The 19752-nt window shown below is 33.7% G+C and overlaps 1 pseudogene; it reads right to left on the reverse strand.

Moving 5' to 3' along the window:
• Nucleotides 1-1256: 1256 nt before the first annotated feature.
• Nucleotides 1257-1375, reverse strand: LOC120590596 (uncharacterized; annotated as a pseudogene).
• Nucleotides 1376-19752: the final 18377 nt, after the last annotated feature.

Consider the following 19752-nt stretch of genomic DNA (forward strand, 5'->3'; position numbering starts at 1 on the left):
ATCCACTCCATGAGAGCACAAATCTCCTCAAAACTGCCTTGAATAGAGGTCCCCTCTGACCCCTAGAACTGTAACACATTTTCCACTTAGAGTTCTCTCAGTCCTTTTCCAAAGGAGCAGATGATCTCGAAGCAGATTTTTATACCATTTACAACTGTGTTTCTCAGGTTTTCCACTTAAAGAAGCACACAGTCCACATAAGGTTATTTTATAGCCATTAAATGTTATTCTGACCAAAACGTATCTCCTTTAGTTTTCTAAAAATAATAATACAGAGAACAGTGGAAAAGCTAAGTCCAGAAGTCCTCATTTCTTTACTCCCGATTAATATTTATGATACTTTCTAGAGAGTATGGAGACAGATAAACATATTTTATATAAAATATAAAATATAGAAATATATTATTTGAAATGTGTACATATATATGTGCATATATACATTACAATTTGCTTCTGCCCCTCTGTTATCATCCAGACTCATTATCTTGTCTCCCCTCAAACTTACTGTTAATTCTACCCTAAAACTTTTTGCTTCAGTAATTACAAATTTTTATATTCCCCCAAATAAGCCATATTTTTCACTACAATGCCTTTTACAGGCCATTTCTCCTTTCTAGAATAGATGTGTCTACACTTGTGTATTAGGCAAATGCATATTTATTCTTCATGACCCGGAAATAGTGTCTTTTTATTTTTTAATTTTATTGTTTCCTCCCTTTCCCTTTCTCCCAGGGAAATTTGATCATCACGGTCACTTTTGTTGTCATTATACCATATACTTTGTTAAAATATTTTATCTTGTAGTTATTTACTTGCAAGTCTGTTGGTATATGAATGGGAGTTTCCTAAAGATCACTTTGCCTATACGTTTGTTATTTGTCTGAGTTTCTCTGAAGTTTTTCGTGTCTATCCCATAGTGGTTGCTTAATAAGTGTTGGTGAGAGACCATATGATCATTCACTACAAGGTTAGATGTAAAAGATAACTTTTTCTAATGTGAACAGGAAAATAATGAAAAAAACAACAACCATATAAGCCAATACCATCATATTTGATATAACTGTTTCATTAATAGCTAACATCAATATTAGCATATTTCTTCTTATGCTAACCTGTGGATTACTTGACTATGAAGTATAGTTGTTGGACAGTAACACATTTATAGCCATGTTTACATGGTTCTAAATTCTAGCAAATTCTCTTCAAATTTTCACAAAATACGGCAAGGTATTTTCCTAAGATGCATTTTTTTTTAATGCCTACAGCACTTGGTATTCCTAGGTGGTCTCCCATCTAAGTACTAACCAGGCCCAACCCTGCTTAGCTTCCAAAATCAGACAAGATCGGGCAGGTTCAGGGTGGCACAGCCGTAGACCTAAGATGCATTTTAACTGTGAGATGATTCTAGATTTATAAATTTGCTTAGGAATGTCAACTGGACAGAGATGCATTGGTGGGACTCGGAAGCAGATCTATGACATTTATGGCTGATGGAGTTTGCTCTCTGTAGAGCCTCTGGTGCTCCACTGAGCTCCGAATTCCCTGACCACAAAAATTTCCTATGAGCTCTCATCTACCATGTCCCACTCTTCATTAGCACTTAATGCATTTACAATTTTACATATATTTGTGGGATTATCTGATTAATTTTATTCTCTCCAAATAGATTATAAATTCCTTAAGGGCAAGAAATGGATCTCTTTTACTCACCATGAGATATATGGTATCTAGTTCATGATTAATAAATATTTGATAAATGGACATATACATGAAACTAATGCCCTTCTCCCATTATTGCTTGATTTCAGTAATTGCTTGGAATACAGTACCATACCCCCAGACACATAAAGCTGCAAAGTGTTACTCTGAGCCCTTTCTGCAAATGCATCCTTGGTCAGAAAAAAAAAAACAATAATAATAGGAATAAAAACAACAGAAACAACAAAATAACGACATTAAAAACAAAAGTGTGTTAGCAGGGGTAACAATGACGATGATTACAGTGTGAGGGCCCACAAGGTACTAGAATTGATTTCGTACGTTTCAAATCCATGTCACAAACTCCCAGCTCAGTTGTAACAATCTACTTTACACAGAGAAAACTGAATCTTAGGAAGGTAACTCATTTACTGACTTACTGATGAAACTCAGACCTATTTTACAATGCAATGTCACTCTTCTAGGACTCTCTTTCTACATTTCAAGAGCATTTCTAAGCTAAATTTAGATACTAAAAGGTAGACATTATTGATACCTCTGAAAAGTATCTGTAATGTTATACAATTATATATTTGTTCATGAGCCTTTTTAATCTCTTACTATATTTTATGCTGCATCAAGCAAGGAAGGGAATGCATTTTTAGGCATTTATTTTTGAAATTACAGTGTAGCACATCATTACTAATATAATGGTGCCTGATAAATGTTTGCAGGAGTGAAATTTAAATGTTTTGCTATCTTTCATCATAAAAAAACAGGTGGCATTCATTTAAGTAAAAGAAAATATTAACCTACTTATCATGGCAAATGCGAAAGATTTCATTCCACCTGTTTCTAAATGCATTTCTTCTCTTCATATATCTATAAATCTCTGAAGATGAAAAAGCTCAGCTTGGTAATATGAATTAATTGGTATTTAATTATATTACTCTATTAGAGTATATTGTTATTATAAATGTTATAATCTTCAAATAAATGAATTAGTGATTATTCATTATTCATATTATAGATATAATTTTATTTACAAATTATGGAGCCATTTGTGGTTTTAGAAATATTATTTAATTTGCAAAATAAATCTCTGTGAGGACTTTCATCCCCTAAAGCATGAATATTTAACAAATTGAGAACAGTGGTTAGTTTTAAAGATTAATAATCTTAGTTCTCTGCAATGCCTTGGTCACTCTTTGATTTTTAAACTCATTCTCAGAAAGCATTCAGAACACTCGTGTGTGTGTGTGTGTGTGTGTGTGTGTGTGTGTGTGTGTGTGTGTGTCCCACGTGGCACACACACGCACACTCATGATTAGGAGAGGGGAGGAGAGGAACCATTTAAGCCCTATTTATTTTGTTGCTACCAAAGCTCTCCCAGTATTTCTCATCATAACTAAAAGCCTGATAAACAATTGCTGAGGTCCTTAGCTTTACTAAACCCAGCTGAATCTGGCTTCACAGCAAGCCACCATAGTGAAATAGATGGACTTAATTTTCTTTGAAGTGCTGGCTTTGTCACTTAATGAGTTTAATAGTTTTGGAGAATAATTTATTTTCACCTGAGCTTCTGTTTCTTCAACTATAAAAAAAATGGGACTAACAATAATACTTAATATTTTAGAGAGCTTTCAATGAGTCAATGGCTATAAAAAATGCTTTGTAAATTATAAAACATAATATTTACGAGTTTTATTTTGAAGTCCAGAGAGAGAGAAGCAGCTTGCTAGAGTTTCTGCAGTTGTTAACTACTGAATATTTTTAAAGAAATGAAGAAAAATGTGGGCTTCAGGGTCTTATAGAACTGAGCCCTATAGTTCTATTACAGGCATGTGCTCTTGGTAAGTTACTTCACCTTTATGATTTTTAATTTTAACATCTGCAAACTGAAAACAGAATTCTCCTCTGAGAGTATTCAATAATAAAATAAAAGTGAAGTTTCTGGCATAAGTATTTTTTAAAGAATCTTTTTTGCTCGATGATTGCAATTTATACTAAGAGCTGCAGAAAACTCACTGGATTCATGATTAATAAAAAAAGTAATATAAAAACCGAAAGATAAAAATAAGATAAAAAAAGAAATAATTCTAAAGATGGTGAACAGTATCTTTATAGTTTGTGTAGGAATAAATTGGACTTGAATTTAATGTGTTTCCATGACAATTGAACATTACTTTACCTTTCGATGAGGACGTTAAACAAAAAGTAGATGAAATACAGAGCTCATACAGGCATTTCTCTGGGGGAATTTGTGGGCTGGTCTTGTCTTTTGTGTAGATGAAGGGCTGAGGGAGATAACTGAATGACATATTTCATATTTTCAAGAAGATGAGGAAAAACTAGCTCGTTCCTCCTTTTAGAAGTAAAATGTCAACCAAATAAATGGAAATGTAGCTTTGTACCATGTGTGATTTGGAGATGATTCATAGCCCCAGACCCATCCTGAGTTTAGGACCAGAGCCTGGCAATTTTCTTCCCCAAAGCACATTTGAACAAGTGTGCTTTTAAAAATAACTGCAATAAAATCTGAGGTTTCAGGTCATAAACTGTTTACTACAAGTACCCTGGAGGAAGACATGGTTTTCCTAGTACTTTCCCAGAAATATCTCCCATAAGATAACCTTGCCAGGTGGTCTCTGACCCTGTCCCATAGCCAGACACCCATTCTCCAAGCTAATTTAAATGCCCTCCTCTGCACAACTGTTATATGCTCATCACATAAAGTACTGATGTCCTATGACTGCTCTGTCCTCCATCAGAACATTATTTTTTAGGGTATGTACACACAAAACTCATTTTTATCTTTGTATTCTCAGAACCTAGCAAATAACCGGGCACAGGAGCCCAGAATTTGCTAGATGAATGAATGAACTGCTATGATTTTGCTTTATACTTTTTGGACATGTGGGGTCTCATCATTACCCAAAGCAAATTATCAGAGAGAGCAACAGACAAGCAATATAAAGGATTATAATAATAATTTAAATATTTTGCCTTTGAACACCCTCAACTAGAGACATTAGTGGTCCTTCTCAGCTCATTGATAGTGTGATATTCAAACTAAAACTATAATAATTAAGATGACGTGATTTTTCAATCAGACTATTTTGAATTCACATCCTATCTTCTATTTACCAAACCAGGGAATGCAGTAGGATAAATGGACTTGAGATGGGAAGATGGTGGGAGTTTATTAAGTCATTTAGGAGATAACAAAACTTAATCTCACAGGATATTTTGAGAATACTTTGAAAGATGGTATATCAAAGTTATAGCTCAGTGACTAACATATAGTATATTTTTTTGTTATTTCTTTACTTCCATTCCAGTTCATATTTTTTGCTGTGTGTTTGTTATGTGCGCTCCACTGAAATTTGCATAAAATAGTCTAAGACATCAAAAGGAGGCTTGATTCATGGAAACTTCTAAAGAAATGAAAGGTTCTTCTGCAAAGAGATAGAACTCCTGATCTAAAGATTAGGCTAAGGCTTAAAGAATATCTATCTTTTGTATCACATTGTGGCCAAGGCTTTGGAGACATAGAAATCTGGGTTCATGTTTGGACTCTGTGATTTACTACCTATTCGTTCTCTTGTAAGTTATGCAAATTCTCTAACCCTCAGTTTCTTCATCTCTAAAATAGGGTTATGAATCTGTTCTCATGGGATCATGATAAAGATTAAATTAAAATTGATTTCTGTGAGTCCTGGAATTATATTTATCTTAGTCACTGCCCATGATCCTAGATCCTGGAAGTGTCTCAATGCATATTTCTGGAGTAAATTATCAAATAGGTTTGTTTATATGAGCCTCTTCATGCAAACCAGCTCAGACTGAATTTCTGTAGCTGCCACCAAAAGAGTTCTTACTGACATGAGAAACTGCTTCAATTCAGATAAAGCTGATAACTATTTTTCTTAGAATAGTGACTATTTATTGCCTTCTTTACCTTGCCCATAAAATTACCTTAATCTCAATGCCAGTTTTATATCTAACTTAAATATCTTTTCTATTTTCAATGTCCATCTAAAAGACTATTAGCAATGAACGACGGTTTCCTGTTCTCCAAATCCTCTCCAACACTTGTTAGTTTTGTTTTTGATGATAGCCATTCTAACAGGTGTGAGGTTTTATCTCATTGTTGTTTTGATTTGAATTTCCCTAACTGTTAGTGATGTTGAATATCCTTTTGTGTTCCTATTGGTCATCTGTAATACTTATAAAATGTCTATTTAGATCCTCTGTCCATTTTTTAATAGGGTTGTTTGATTTTTGTTGTTGTGTAATAATAAAACAAACCAATCAATAACAATAATAATAATAAAACTCATAGAAGCAGACAACAGATTGGTGGTTACCAGAGGGGAAGATGAATGGAGGGTGTGTGAAATTGGTAAAGAGGGTCAATTGTATGGCGATGGGCAGAAAGCATGATGTACTGTATGTGGATGTTAAATTAACAATGCTGTACACTTGAAATGTAGAATGTTGTAAACTAATGTTACCTCATCATAAATAATAAATAAATAAATAAATAAATAAATAAATAAATAGGCAATCTACAATAAAGTTTTTCTCTCCATTATCTTAATGTGATTTTTTTTCCTCTTTTGAATCTCCAAGTGCTCTTTATATATTATTTTGTGGTGCAACTAAACTAAATATGACCATGTATAGTAAACCAATCTCTATTTTGCCTCCCAATCCTCCACCAAAAACTGTCCCTGAATTATCACTACACTTCGCACAGAATCCTATTATCATATAGTCTATACTATACTGTAATCATACTATATACTACTTCATAATTGTAATGGGCCAGAATTTATTAAACCCAGTATTCTTGACTGCCCTTCAATAGAGGTTTAGTGACTGAAGTATTTTTTTTTTTCCTCTAGGAAACTAAAATATTTTCCTGGGTTAATCTTGATGTAGTTAATTTCTATGAAACCTCAAAAAAGATAAGCAAAAACAAAAATGCAACGAACAAACAAAAAACAGTGACTAGGGAAAAACCTGCTAATTGTCCTCCTATATATCTGTTCTTCCTTTCTTCCACAGTAACAGAAAACTAATTTTCAGCAGAGTATAAGGCTAGCCAGACTAAAACTATATTTTCTGACCTCCACTGTAAAGTGAGGTCATGTGATTGAGGTCTGTTCATAGGTTAGCCAAATTGTGCAATTGTAGCTCCCGAGAAGTTCCTTAAAAAAAATGACTTGCTATATTTTTTATTCCTTATTCTTTTCCCCTTCCTTAATCCTGCTATCTAAACTATAAATGTAATGACTGGAGATCCAGCTGTCATTTTAACCCACGAGACAAGACTATGAAAAAGTAGCAAGCTAGATGAAACTGTGGTCCCTTCCTGGAGCAGAGCTGCTGTATCATTCTTGACTGCATATGCAAAGTATTTCATACTGTGAAAGATAAATGAGTATCATCCTTTGCTTAAGATGCTGTTACCCTAATAACTCATTAGCAAATTATAACATGTTCAAAAAATCTTTCCTCAATTGTCTTCAGAGTTGGTTCTTATCTGTACATCTTCAATGGTTTACCTTCTTTAGAAATGCTTAGGGATAAAATGGAGAGTTTTCAAATAGTTCTTTTTGAGAACGTAGCCAGGGAAGCATAGCCCAAGAAACAATCGAAACCTTGGAATTAATCAAAACAAAATGTTTTATTTCCCACTATGTGATCAGCAGTATGCCATGGAGTTTGAGGACAAAAAGTGAACTCAGTTTTATACTTTGCTCCCCAAGAATATGCAATCAATTAGGGGATAAAGACATCTTTGTGTCTACTAGCCTGTGGGATTCAGACTAAATATACTGAAATTCAGAAAAGAAAAACAAAATTTTGGTCTTTTTTAGTCAAGGGCAAGATTTAGTGGGGGATATTTGCTTATGCTTCCCTGGCTACATTCTCCAAAAACAACTATTTGCAAGCTTTTTATTTCATTCCTAAACCTTTCCAGGGATGAGGAACCACTAAAGATATAGGGATAAGAAACAACTCTAAAGATAATTCAGGAAAGATTTTTTGACCACATGCTATGATTTGCTAATGAGTTATAGGGTAACAGTATCTAAAGCAAAGAAAGATACTCATTTATCTTTCACAGTAAAAATGCAGTTATAGCATGTAGATTACCAATATGGACATATATGCTGCCACTCTCTTTGCTTTACCCATACAGATGGGTCTTGTTTGTTTTGTTTGTTTGTTTATATATCATGGTGTTCTTTGAAAGAGGCAAAATTATTCTTACTGTACCACTCAGATAGCTACAATCAACCATTTTAGTGTTCTATATAAAACTTATTTGACATCTCTGATGTAAATGATTCTAGAGAAGTGGAACAGCATAAGCAAAAATTCAGAGATAGGTATAAAGAAGGCAAGTGTTTAAGTAACATGGCAAGAAATAATAGAGAAAATATTCTAGAAAATTGAATGGTTACACTAGCTCTGGAAGATGGGGATGCTTATTCTTGGACTTTATGAAGAAATCTTGAAATACTTTTTTCCCCAAAATAGGCCATAAACTCTTTCACCTTGTCGTTGACTAATGACTTTAAACAACATCCTATTGATCTGCAAGGAACTTGGAGCTTACAATTTACATGTGAAAAAACATATAGTATCTCTAATAAATTATAGTAAGAACTATAATAGAAATGTGTTCAAAATATTGTGGGATTAAAGGAAAAAGAACCCCTAAATTTACCTGGGTGGAGACTTAAAGAGTTAAAAAAGTGGTGACTTGTTCTTGAGGCAAAAGTAGCTCACAAAAAAAGAAGGCTTTCTAAGAATTCTAAGAAGCAAGATCAGAAAAAATAAAAACTCTTGAAAATATTTCAGGAAGTAATCTCAGGTGGATAGAGAGTAAGCCACGTGCAATAGGGTGGAGAAGGATAGAATTAGAAAAGATGGGGATGCTTTTTTAGTCTAAAATTGCTTTCAATATAGAAATCTGCTTTTTTTACCTGTGGGTGACCAGGCTTAGCTTTGGAAATATTAGAGGCAAAAGACTCTACCTTGTCACTTTTGGGGGCGATTTATTTCATTTTCTAAAAAGTTCAAATTACTGCACAATAATGATGATGATGATGATGATGATAACAACAGTAATAATAATATAACAATTGGACTTTGGTACTAAATAAACCTGTTTCTTACCTGTGTATTTTTTCTAGTTGCTTAATGTCTCAGAAGTTATTACCTCAATTATTAAATATAGAGATACATATAATTATATTCCACCTATAGTGTTGTATTTGAGTTAAGATGACATATAAAGAGTTCAGCACATGGTAGGTTCTTTACAATTCTTGCTTTCTCCTTTTCCACCTTTTTTTCAGTTTCTTTGTAAGATCCTTTGATCAGGTACTAACTTTACTACATTGTCTTTCTTTTAAATTCAGGACACAGTCTATTTTCAACATAAAGCTGATAATATGTAAATGAGGTTGCTTTGTGCTTTCACATGAAGTTGCAAGAGGTTTAAATAAAGGCATCTTGTCACAGCCACTGCTCTCCAGACAATTAACTGATCAAGTCTCTGGCTCAGCTGGTAGCCATGCTTTTGGGTAATTATTTTATTCATTGGCACTGTTTTTAATAGTTTGTTACATGCTACAAGGAGAATCCAACTCAATAAATTTAAATAAAATACTTTATGAGAAGACCAATAAATAGACAATAGCAAACTGTTTCAAAATTATAATTAATATATTATTGACTCACTCAGTAATAATTTGGCTTTTTATTCTAAAAATACTATCTGAATTCTGCTTGGAGTCCTAAGCATTTAACTAATTCCTTACTTTTGCTATAGAAATAATACAGGTTTAAAATTATACATTTGATATACTTAAAAATAAAGGAGGCTGGGTTGCAATATTAAGCTTTTTATTTACAGCTATAATGGTTGACTTGTGGCATAACATATGTGTTGATAGAAAAATCATATCTAATCATTATTACTGTAGAACTTGTCTTCCCGATGAAGGCCAATTTATCTTTCAACATTCAACTTAAACTTCGTCTCCATTATAAAAATTTCCCTGGACCCTCTTAAGACACTTCCTCTCAGGAGAGATCCCACTCTTTCCCTCCTTGGTTACCTCTCTATACCACTCCATTCAAATTTCTCTCATAGTACCTGTGATGTTGTTTCAGTTTTGGTTTACATATTTGTCAACTATTACTAGACTCTGAAATCCCTAAGAGAAAGATAATTTTAAACTCACTTCTTATTTACAACACCTAGAACAATTCTAGGGCAGTAAAAGTATCTGTATTCATATTTTCATGTCAACGAGTGATAATTGCTGATGCACTCCCCACTATAAAATATTTTTCTAGAGTCAGGTTAGTAGATTAAACATAAATAAGATACTCAGCCATATTTGAATGTCAGATAACAAAGAATAATTGTTTAGTATAAGTATGTCCCACTTATTGCATTCAAATTTCACTGGGCACCCTGTATTTTTATTTGCTAAATTTAGCAGTCCTAACTCAAGGAGGTGAGAATCTGTATGATTCAAGTTAGGGAAAACTTTTAGATAAACTTTAGTGATATACTTAACTCAATTTTACCAAGACAAGTCTCCATATTTCATGGAAGATTTCCTAAATCCCTCTTCGATAAAAGGAAATGCAAAAGATACCTTTGATTCACCCAGAAAATCTACACCAGTGCATAACTTAGGATGAACTAAATAGAAATTAGAACAAATCTCTAGTCTGACTGATGTAACATGACATCAATACTCTTGTTCCAAATTTGAGCAAATAGACAAGAATTAAGATGCAAACCGTAGGTGAATTTTGTTCTCCCTTTCACAGATCTAACTCACAAGCTTCTTTCTATTCTACCAGCAATTTTCTTTCTTTCCTTCTTTGTCTCCTTTAATACAATTACTAATATTAACAATTAAATTTTTATAAATATTCAAATTACTTTAGTAGCCAGAAATTTCCATTTTGGGAGGAATAATTACTTAAAATGTTTCTCATTAATATTAAGCAGAAAATTGCCTTCCAGTAATGTCCATATGTTATACCTACTTATGATTTTTGGAGCTACAAAGAGTGATTAGATGTTTCTCCCCATGTGGCATAACTTTAAATAGCTCGATATATCTTTTCTCATACATCCTAAAATATACTGCTTTTCAGCCCAAAGAGTTCTTTTCAACTCTAATATAGCAGAAGTTAGAGACACTTTTCATCCATATGCTCATAAGATTATTGGGTCCATGAGAAACAGACCCTGTCATGGCATCATTTTGTCTCCAATATCTAACAGGGTATCTAACATATCGTAGAGGCTCAATAAATATTTGCAACGTAAATGAGCAAATTCTACCCCTTTTGACTTAAATCCTTAATAGTGAAAAGAAAACTCCATGAGGTCCCTGAGTCATGTGATATTTAAATATTATTCATTTATTTAAACAAATAATTTTTGAGCACTTAAACTATGTTCTGGAAGGATTCTGTACCCTCAAAAATACATGGTGAATAAAAGAGAAAAGGTATCTGGCTCAGAGAGATAATGCCTCTCACCATTTGAACATTTTAATTCTCTCACTTTATTTTTTTAATTTTAATTTTTTTTTTTTTTTTTAGTTATTTAAAACATGAGGTTTTATTATCTCTGATGTACAAAGTTAACTCAGACTTAGGATGGTTACATAACTTGCCTAAGGACACATGGGTTGTTTCAATGACAGTCTGGATTGGAACTTGATCTCATTCCGAAGCCCATATTTCTTAACCACTAAGCCACATAGCTTCACACTAAGTTGTCATGTTAAGACATAATACATTAGAGATGAGCAGGATTAATCAGTAACTGATATATGGTAATTGATTAACAATTAAATTTTTCTGGACTCTTTCCACATAACACTTTTGACATATTAGTAGTTAATCTGTAAGTAATCTTCCTAAACTTACAATGAAAAAAATTAGAAAAGAAACTGTCACTAGATAGATCTTTGATATCAAATTATGGACTATATATCAAAAATAACAAGTTGGAAGGAAGATTACAGAATGGGAAGAAAATCTGTAATATTAAGAAACAACGTAGAGTATACGAGCCTGAAATCTAGAGCTAAACTGCCTGGATTTGAACAGTTTATTTTTAAATTTTGTTGTATTACTTTCAAGTATACAGTACAATTGTTAGACATTTATGTAGTTTATAAAATGATGCCCCTAATTGCTTTCTCTCCTCTGGCTCTCCACCTAGGCATTACATTAATGCTAACTGCATTCCCTATGCCATGCTCCCCATCCCCGTGACCATCTATCGACTACTAATTTGTACTTTGTTAACCCTTCATCCCATTCTCCCAGTCCCCCAAACCCCCTACCCTCTGGCCATCACCAGATTTTCCTCTATATTTGTGAGTCTGTATTGGATCCATACATTCTTTTTGTTCCTTAGATTCCATATATAAGTGAAATCATATGGTATTTATCTTTCTCTGTCTGACTTACTTCACTCAGCGTAATAACCTCTAGGTCCAGCCATGTCATTGCAAATGTAGGATTTCATTTTTTTTTAATTGCTGAGTAATATTCCATTGTACATATGAACCATAGCTACTTTTAATGCAATCAAAATCTACAGTTGCTTTTTAAGACTATGTAAGTACTCTTACTCAACTGAATCTACAACTATTTTTCATTCTGATTGCTATTAATCCAGGACTCCACACCCCTTACACAACTAATTTTCTCTACTTTGCTTACTAGTTTTTTGTTGTGTTTTGCTTTAACCAAAGCACTTAACTTGGCTTTGCTTTTATGCCTATTGCATACATTTTAGTTAGGAACTTATCTCGAATCTTAGCCTGTAAAATTATTTTTGGAATATTGAACATTTGAGCCATACTATTTCTATTTTTCCTTGGCAAATATCACATTTATCTTCTAGGTCCTTCTACAGAACTGAAAAGGAACCAAAACCAAGGGAAAAAAATAAAAACATAATATATCCTCTCTCTTTTTTTATCTGTTGTTCCCAAGCTCTTTCTGTTCATATGAAAGTTCCATAGTCAAACATCCCTACTGTGTATCTGTCTTTTCTTTATACTACAGAGTCATGTTAGATCTGAAAGTTCAAGGCAAACAAATATGAATTTAAGCTTAGGCTCAGACATTCCCTGGGCATGTTACATTAAGAGCTGTAAAACCTCTATGCCTCTGTCTGTTCTGTATATGTAACAGAGGATATTAATAGCTTTAACAAAGGGTATATAAAGGTTCAAAGAGATACAGTATAGTAAGTGCCTGCCCAAGTTTCTGGTATATGGTAGGCATTATTATATTATCTAAGTAGATCCTCATCTGAGTCTCCCTCCCTAATTCTCTCCCATCATACCTGAAGTTTGTATGACACTTAGAAAATTGGAGTGAAGAGTGCAATTGTATCTGAAGTAGAGCCTTTCAAGAGATTTCAATTTATCTGTGTCTGTTCGTGGTATATAAGATTTGGATTTGTACAGATTTTGGTTTTAGCTTGAGATTTAGCTTTGTGAGATATTGTAAATTATAATAAAAATATATATTTCGTCTTGTCCTGTTTCTTGCACAAAGCTCTTAAAACTGTTGGAATTTCTAGGTGATAAGAGCCATAAAATGTTTTTTATTATTTATAATAAATCCCTTTAAACCCCTTCTGAGTTTACATTAATGAGATGACTTCTGGGTGGGGGACAATTGCCAGGGAAACCAATTATGTGATTAGAGGATTAAAAATTGAGTTCAATTAGCAATGTCAATAATTTAACCAAGTATGCCTATGTAATGAAGCCTCCATAAAAACCCAAAAGAATGGGTTCAGAAAACTTCCTGGTTGGTAAACACTTGAAGATGTGGAGGAATAGCATTCACAGAGAGGGCAATGAAAGCTCTGCATCCTACCATATACATGTCTTTCATATGGCTGTTCTTGAGATGTATCCTTTTATAATAAACTGCTACCCTAGAAAGTAAACTATTTTTCTGAGTTTCTGAGCTGCTCTAGAAAAGTAATTAAACCTAATGAGGGTGCTGTGGGAACTTCTGATTTATAGCCAGTAGGTCAGGAGCCTTGACAACAACGTGGACTTGCAATTGACATCTGAAATGGGGGCAGGGGAGCATTCTTGTGAGATTGAGCCCTTAATCTGTGGGATCTGATGCTATCTCCAGGAAGATAGTGTCAGAATTGAATTGAACTGTAGGACACCCAGGTGGTGTTGCATAATTGCTTGATATACGAAAAACCCACAAAATTAGTGTCAGAAGGGAATTAATGCTGTAGTAGAATATTGAGAGTAGAGAACACACTAAAGGAGTGTGTGTTTCCTCTACATTTTGCCATTTATTGGCTATGTATGTTGGACAAGTATCTAAATCTCACTTAGCTTTTTAGCTTTTTTCCTCTAAAAAAAGACTTAATAATATCAACCTGCATGATGGTTTTGATGGTTACATGGGAGGCCACATACAGTGTTGACAGGTTTCTTGATTATCATTAATCCTTCATAACTGTCTATACTCTCACCTATTTTAATACTTTTCTTCATCTAAGGCAAATTTCAAATATCCTCACCCTCTACAAATGACACCCTGAACTTCGGGCAACATACATTGTTCTTATCACATGATTGTTCTTTAACCTTTCTTCTTCCACACTTTTATCTCTTCACTTTGGCAGTGAACTATTTGCATTATTTTTCCCTATTTACTCCATACTCATTAATATTCCTCATAAGATAATAAGCCAAAACTTTGGTAGAGACTAGCCAATGCCCAGTTATTCTGGCTCCCTCCAAGGTATAGTTACCATAGAGAAGTGGCTACTCAATCAGGGGCTATATTTCAGGCAACCTCCTAGATCCAGGTGGGGCCATGTGATCAGATCTAGTCAATAGGATATGAAATGAAGTGAGGGTGACCCCTCTGGCCAAACTGGTTAAGGAGCAAGTTTGCCTTTGCTATAATCTTCCCTGTCCGCTAGCTGAATAGAGAGGGTTCCAAATAGCTAAAAGCGAGTGGGACCATAAAGACACCCAGTTCCCCGAGTGCCACCTGACTAGGAACAATGCATTAATGATAAAAAATAAATAAATATTGTTTTTAAGTTACTGAAAATTCAAAGATTTTTCTGTTCGTGTGGCTAGAATGACTTTTATTAATGAAGATGCCATGCCCTTTTCCTATTATAAACACATGGTAGATGTCCCACAGATATCATCTGACCTGCCATCCTCTTTTGGAACATATGGTTTTCTCTATCTATCAGAGCCTTAATTTCATAAGAGGAAAATAATCTGGTAATCACTTCATGTTCTCCTCCTACTGAGAACTCAGCCATCTAAAGTACCTGGGTAATTTTCAACAAATGTGTTTTGTGTGTTGTTGTCCCAGCCAGGATATCAGTTTTCTTCCAAGTCTTTGCCCTATATTTAACACCTCAACGCAGAATTTTGTTGATAATGACGTCTGTGCCAGAACGTCAAAAGAAAAATTAAAGGAGTTTCAAAATGGGATACAAGCATGAACTAATTCTGGAACAACCTTTGCCAGCCTGGCAGCTACAATATGAAGGGAGAAGCCTGAGACTTTGCCTCAGAAGACCTACGTTCTAACCCCAAACCTTTCACTTTAACCTGTAGGACCTGGCACAAGTCACTAAAATTGTAATATTAATATCCATTAGGATTATTAAAATAATTAAATAGGATAATTGCTTTATGAATCCTAGCAAGTTGTATTTTTCCAATACATCTTAGCCTTTTTTCCCCCTCACAAAGTTATTGAGGAATAAAATGAGAATACATATACACAAATGCTTAGCAGAATAACAGGCACATGGAGTTTACTCATATTTATTCCTTTCCTTTCTGTATCCAAAAGGAGGCAAAGTATAGAGTGTGGGTTTTGAACTTTATTCAAAACATGTCTAAAAGCCTACACAGATCCAAGTTTGGGAACCAAATGATCAGGTGACTGCAGAAATGGTTCATCAAGCTTATTCCCACTGAATTTCAAAATGCATTGTAAAGCTTAATTCTAACAACTTTTTTTCAATACTCATCACCTTATGAAAATATATACTAGTATGTCAAATTTTAAAAAAATATAATTATAGTTTAGGAAAATATCATGATTAAGTCAGTGGGTTAAAATTATTTTAATTAATGAGGTTGGGAAGGAGAATTAAGTAATCACAGTCCCTTAACACCAGTAATTTTGTGTCTAGATCCTACACAGAAACTTTTAGTTAGGTCTCATGATTACACAGTTAATTTGCTTGTTATCTATGCTACCCAATATGCTAAGAATGATTTAGAAGAAGCTGTCATGGCCAAGTCTATTATTCTAATATATTAGATGCTATAAACATCAATAGCTTACAGTTATTATTAATTATGCATTGATTTCACAGAGATTGTCAAAATTTTCACAGTGAGAAGGCTCTTTTCTCAAAACCACTAAAGAAATCACATTTTCTGATGATTTTTTTTCCTTCTGGAGAGAAAAAAAATAGACATTGATATCAGAAACAGGTAGACTTTTGTCATTAAAGTATTTTTTTGTGAGAAGCATTTTGTTTAAATGCAGAGAAACATTTTTTCAAAAATTTTAATTGTATTTATCAAGACAATTGATTTTTTTTGAAATAAAAAATAATAGAACAATAGTTGTATTTTAACTTCATTGACAAAAAATAAAGGAGCATGTTTTCTGAAACTCAATTAATGGGGATAATCATTTTAAAAAATAAAATATATTTATGAAAGCATTATAAACATTTGAATAACATTTTTTTCCACGAACTTGAGTTATTTTGTCTCTGGATCGTATGCAATAAGTTATGTCATTACAAGTACTTGGCTGGTTTTGATGCTCAAAGGAAGGAAGGAAAGAAGGAAGGACGGACGGATGGACGGAAGGAAGGAAGGAAGGAAGGAAATTTTCAATGCCTTTTTATTAATTTTCAATGTCTTTAATAATAAAATAAAATTTTACCTCCAAGTCATGCTTTGAGCATCATCAAATGAGGTAGCATTATCTTTAAAACTTTAACCTGAGAAACACATAGAATTTGCTATCAGTATCATCATAAAGTTTTTATATACCTACTTTTTAAACCCATGATTTTAAAATCATAGTCAGAATTCTTCTTGGTAACCTTCTATAGAAATTACATCTATAAAATTATCAGTAAGTAATTATCTCTCAGAATAGAAATTTGTTACTCATATTGCAATGTCACATTTGTAGTCTTTAGAAATAAAACAGCTCAGAAATTAGTAAGTAAAAATAAATGATAGTAAATATAAAAGGTGTTTTATTCTTTAAAAGTGGTTTCATTTACAATATTTCACTTGTTTCTGACAAACAACATGCAAAACAATTATTAGTGCCAAGACCATTTCATTGATAAAGAATTACAGATAATTGACAAGTTCAAACACATAAAGATAATACATGCTATTGTTGAGGCTTTTATTTAAGTTGCTTGACTCCAAAATTCCAAATTCCATTTGTAAATACCATTGGAAAAGTGTAAAAGGGTCCTCATCTCTGCCAAGTTCTTGACCTGCTCTGTTTTGCTAACGTCCTAAAGTCTAACTCACATATAGCAGAAAAAGAAGAGAAGTAGACATATAGCAGGCTGAATCCTCTCTTTGAAGAGGCCTGGGCTATGTTTAGTCAGATAGGGCAATATTAATGGAAGGTGGTGGGGAGTTCTAAATTATCATATGCTAGATCTAATTCAAACATTTTCATCCAGTAAATATGTTAGAAACTATGGATTAGGCTCAGGAAATATAACTTTAAAGAGAAACTGTTCCTACCTTCAAAATATTTGCAATCTGTGAAGAAGACATACAAAGAAACCGGACAACTGAATTTGATCAGAAAATCGAGAGAATGGAAATGGAGACAAAGTCAACAGTCTTTCTGGTCTAAAACTCAGAATCAAATGAAGAGACTGGGTGTGGTGAAGCCTGAACGTCTAATATAGTTATCACAAGTAGGACTTGTTGCCCAGTGCTGTTTTTTGGGTAGCAGGTTACTAAAAGGAAGTATTGGGTCAGTCCCCAAACCAGAACGTTTATTAAGAAATATTTTGATCTTATCAAAACAGGAGAGACAAACAAAAATAACAGAATAAAATATTAAACTCATATATATTCACACATACATACACACACACTCACAGCTACCCCTCTATCCTACCACACATAAGAATATTTTGCACCTTAAAAAGTATCCTGAGTCATTAATATATAAAGGACCTAGCAAATAAAGAAAAAGATCAATTGAAAAATAAGCTATTTATTTACAAAACCATAATAAATTCCCAGTTTTGTATACTACTCTAAAACGCACGCACTAACACAGGGAAGATGTGAAAGTACAAAGTCAAAACAAAGCGATGTTTCTTTAACAGAATCTCCTATTAAATGGCAAATAGCTTTAGCAAGCTATTGTACAGCAGATTTACAGGTTAAGAACATCTGAGATCCAGAGATTAAATGATTCTTCAAAAAGTTGCACAATCGTATCCTATGACTTTAAGTCATGCCATATACTAGATTGTGTACACCGTATATACCACTTGCTATGTAGGATTTATTGAAGAAAAACATGATAAATGCACATTCGTTCATTCGTTTACTTAACTAATACTTATTAATCGTCTACTATGTACAATTAAATGTGAGAATCCCTGGAGATACAATATATCTGGCCATAGTCTACTTAGGGGAAGCTGATATTAATCAAAGAATCACACATATAAATAAAATTTTTAAATGAGTTGTTAGCAAGACATGCTACCTTGTGCTATGCATTTTGTATTAGTCAGAAAAATCAGAGCATGTTCTTCCAAAGAAGCATTAAGTAAACTGCAATCTGAAAAAAAAGTTGGAGTTAATTATGTTACCATGAGCAAATTCACATTCAGAGAAGTAAGGAAAGGAAATGTGTAGTCAAATCATAGGCAGTAACAAAGAATGTGATGTGTGACAAGGCTAAAGGGGTAGGTGGGGATAAATCATGCAGGGCCTTGTAGGCCAAGTTAACAATTTGTTCTTTTTCCCTAAGAGAAATAAAAGCCATTAAAAATTTAATGTAAGGGGAATGATGCAATCAGATTTGCTTTGCAACAATATCATTCTAGAGGCAGAGGATAAGAAGGAGTGGATGTAGTTAGATCAGGCAAGTGTGGGAGCTTGTATTAAGATGGTGATAGTGAGGACAAATAGAAAGAACTGTATTCAAGAGATATTTGAAACTAAATTCAATGAGGCATAATTGATGTACATCATGTATGCAAATAAGAAAGATAGAAGGTCCAAGTTTGGCTGACTTTTCAGATTGTAAAATGGAACGAGGTAGTCATGGAATTTTTGGAAAATAAATAGACTGGGAGTTGGGGCAGGATGGAGTGGGAGCAATCCTGAGTATTAATAGGCCATTTTAAATTTCAGATATGGACTTCCAAATGATATAGAGACAGATATAGGAGCTCCATGCTCAGAGAAACCTCAAATGTCTAGATAAGTATGCATGATGGGGACCAATTTTAGTCACATTACAAGATATCTGTACTAGTTTTAGCCTCAGCTATATTGTTTGCCTAACATTTAGGACTTGCTATATAATTGTGAAGCCCAGTGCAAAATGTGAATGCACGGCCCAACTTGAAAGTAGGCAAGTCAATCTCTCCTTCCCAGGCGCCCATCACTTCAACCCAATCAAAGAGCTTTATAAAGTAAAAGTTATTACTGACCCCTAAGAGACTGAAACCTCTCCTGTTTATGAGGATGTGTTCAGTACCCAGATTAGGGTGCTGAGACACCTGAAAATGTACAGTGACACTACTAGCCAAGATCAGGGGTGGTTGCCACCTTGCCTAGCCTAAGAAACTGCAGTATGTGTGCCTGATTTGAAATATTTCTATACATATGCCCAAATCAGGCATTGGCAGTGGCTGTTCAGTGGAATAAC

This window comes from Pteropus medius, unplaced genomic scaffold, assembly GCF_902729225.1.
Source record: "Pteropus medius unplaced genomic scaffold, Ma_sr-lr_union100, whole genome shotgun sequence".
Classification (NCBI taxonomy): Eukaryota; Metazoa; Chordata; class Mammalia; order Chiroptera; family Pteropodidae; genus Pteropus; species Pteropus medius.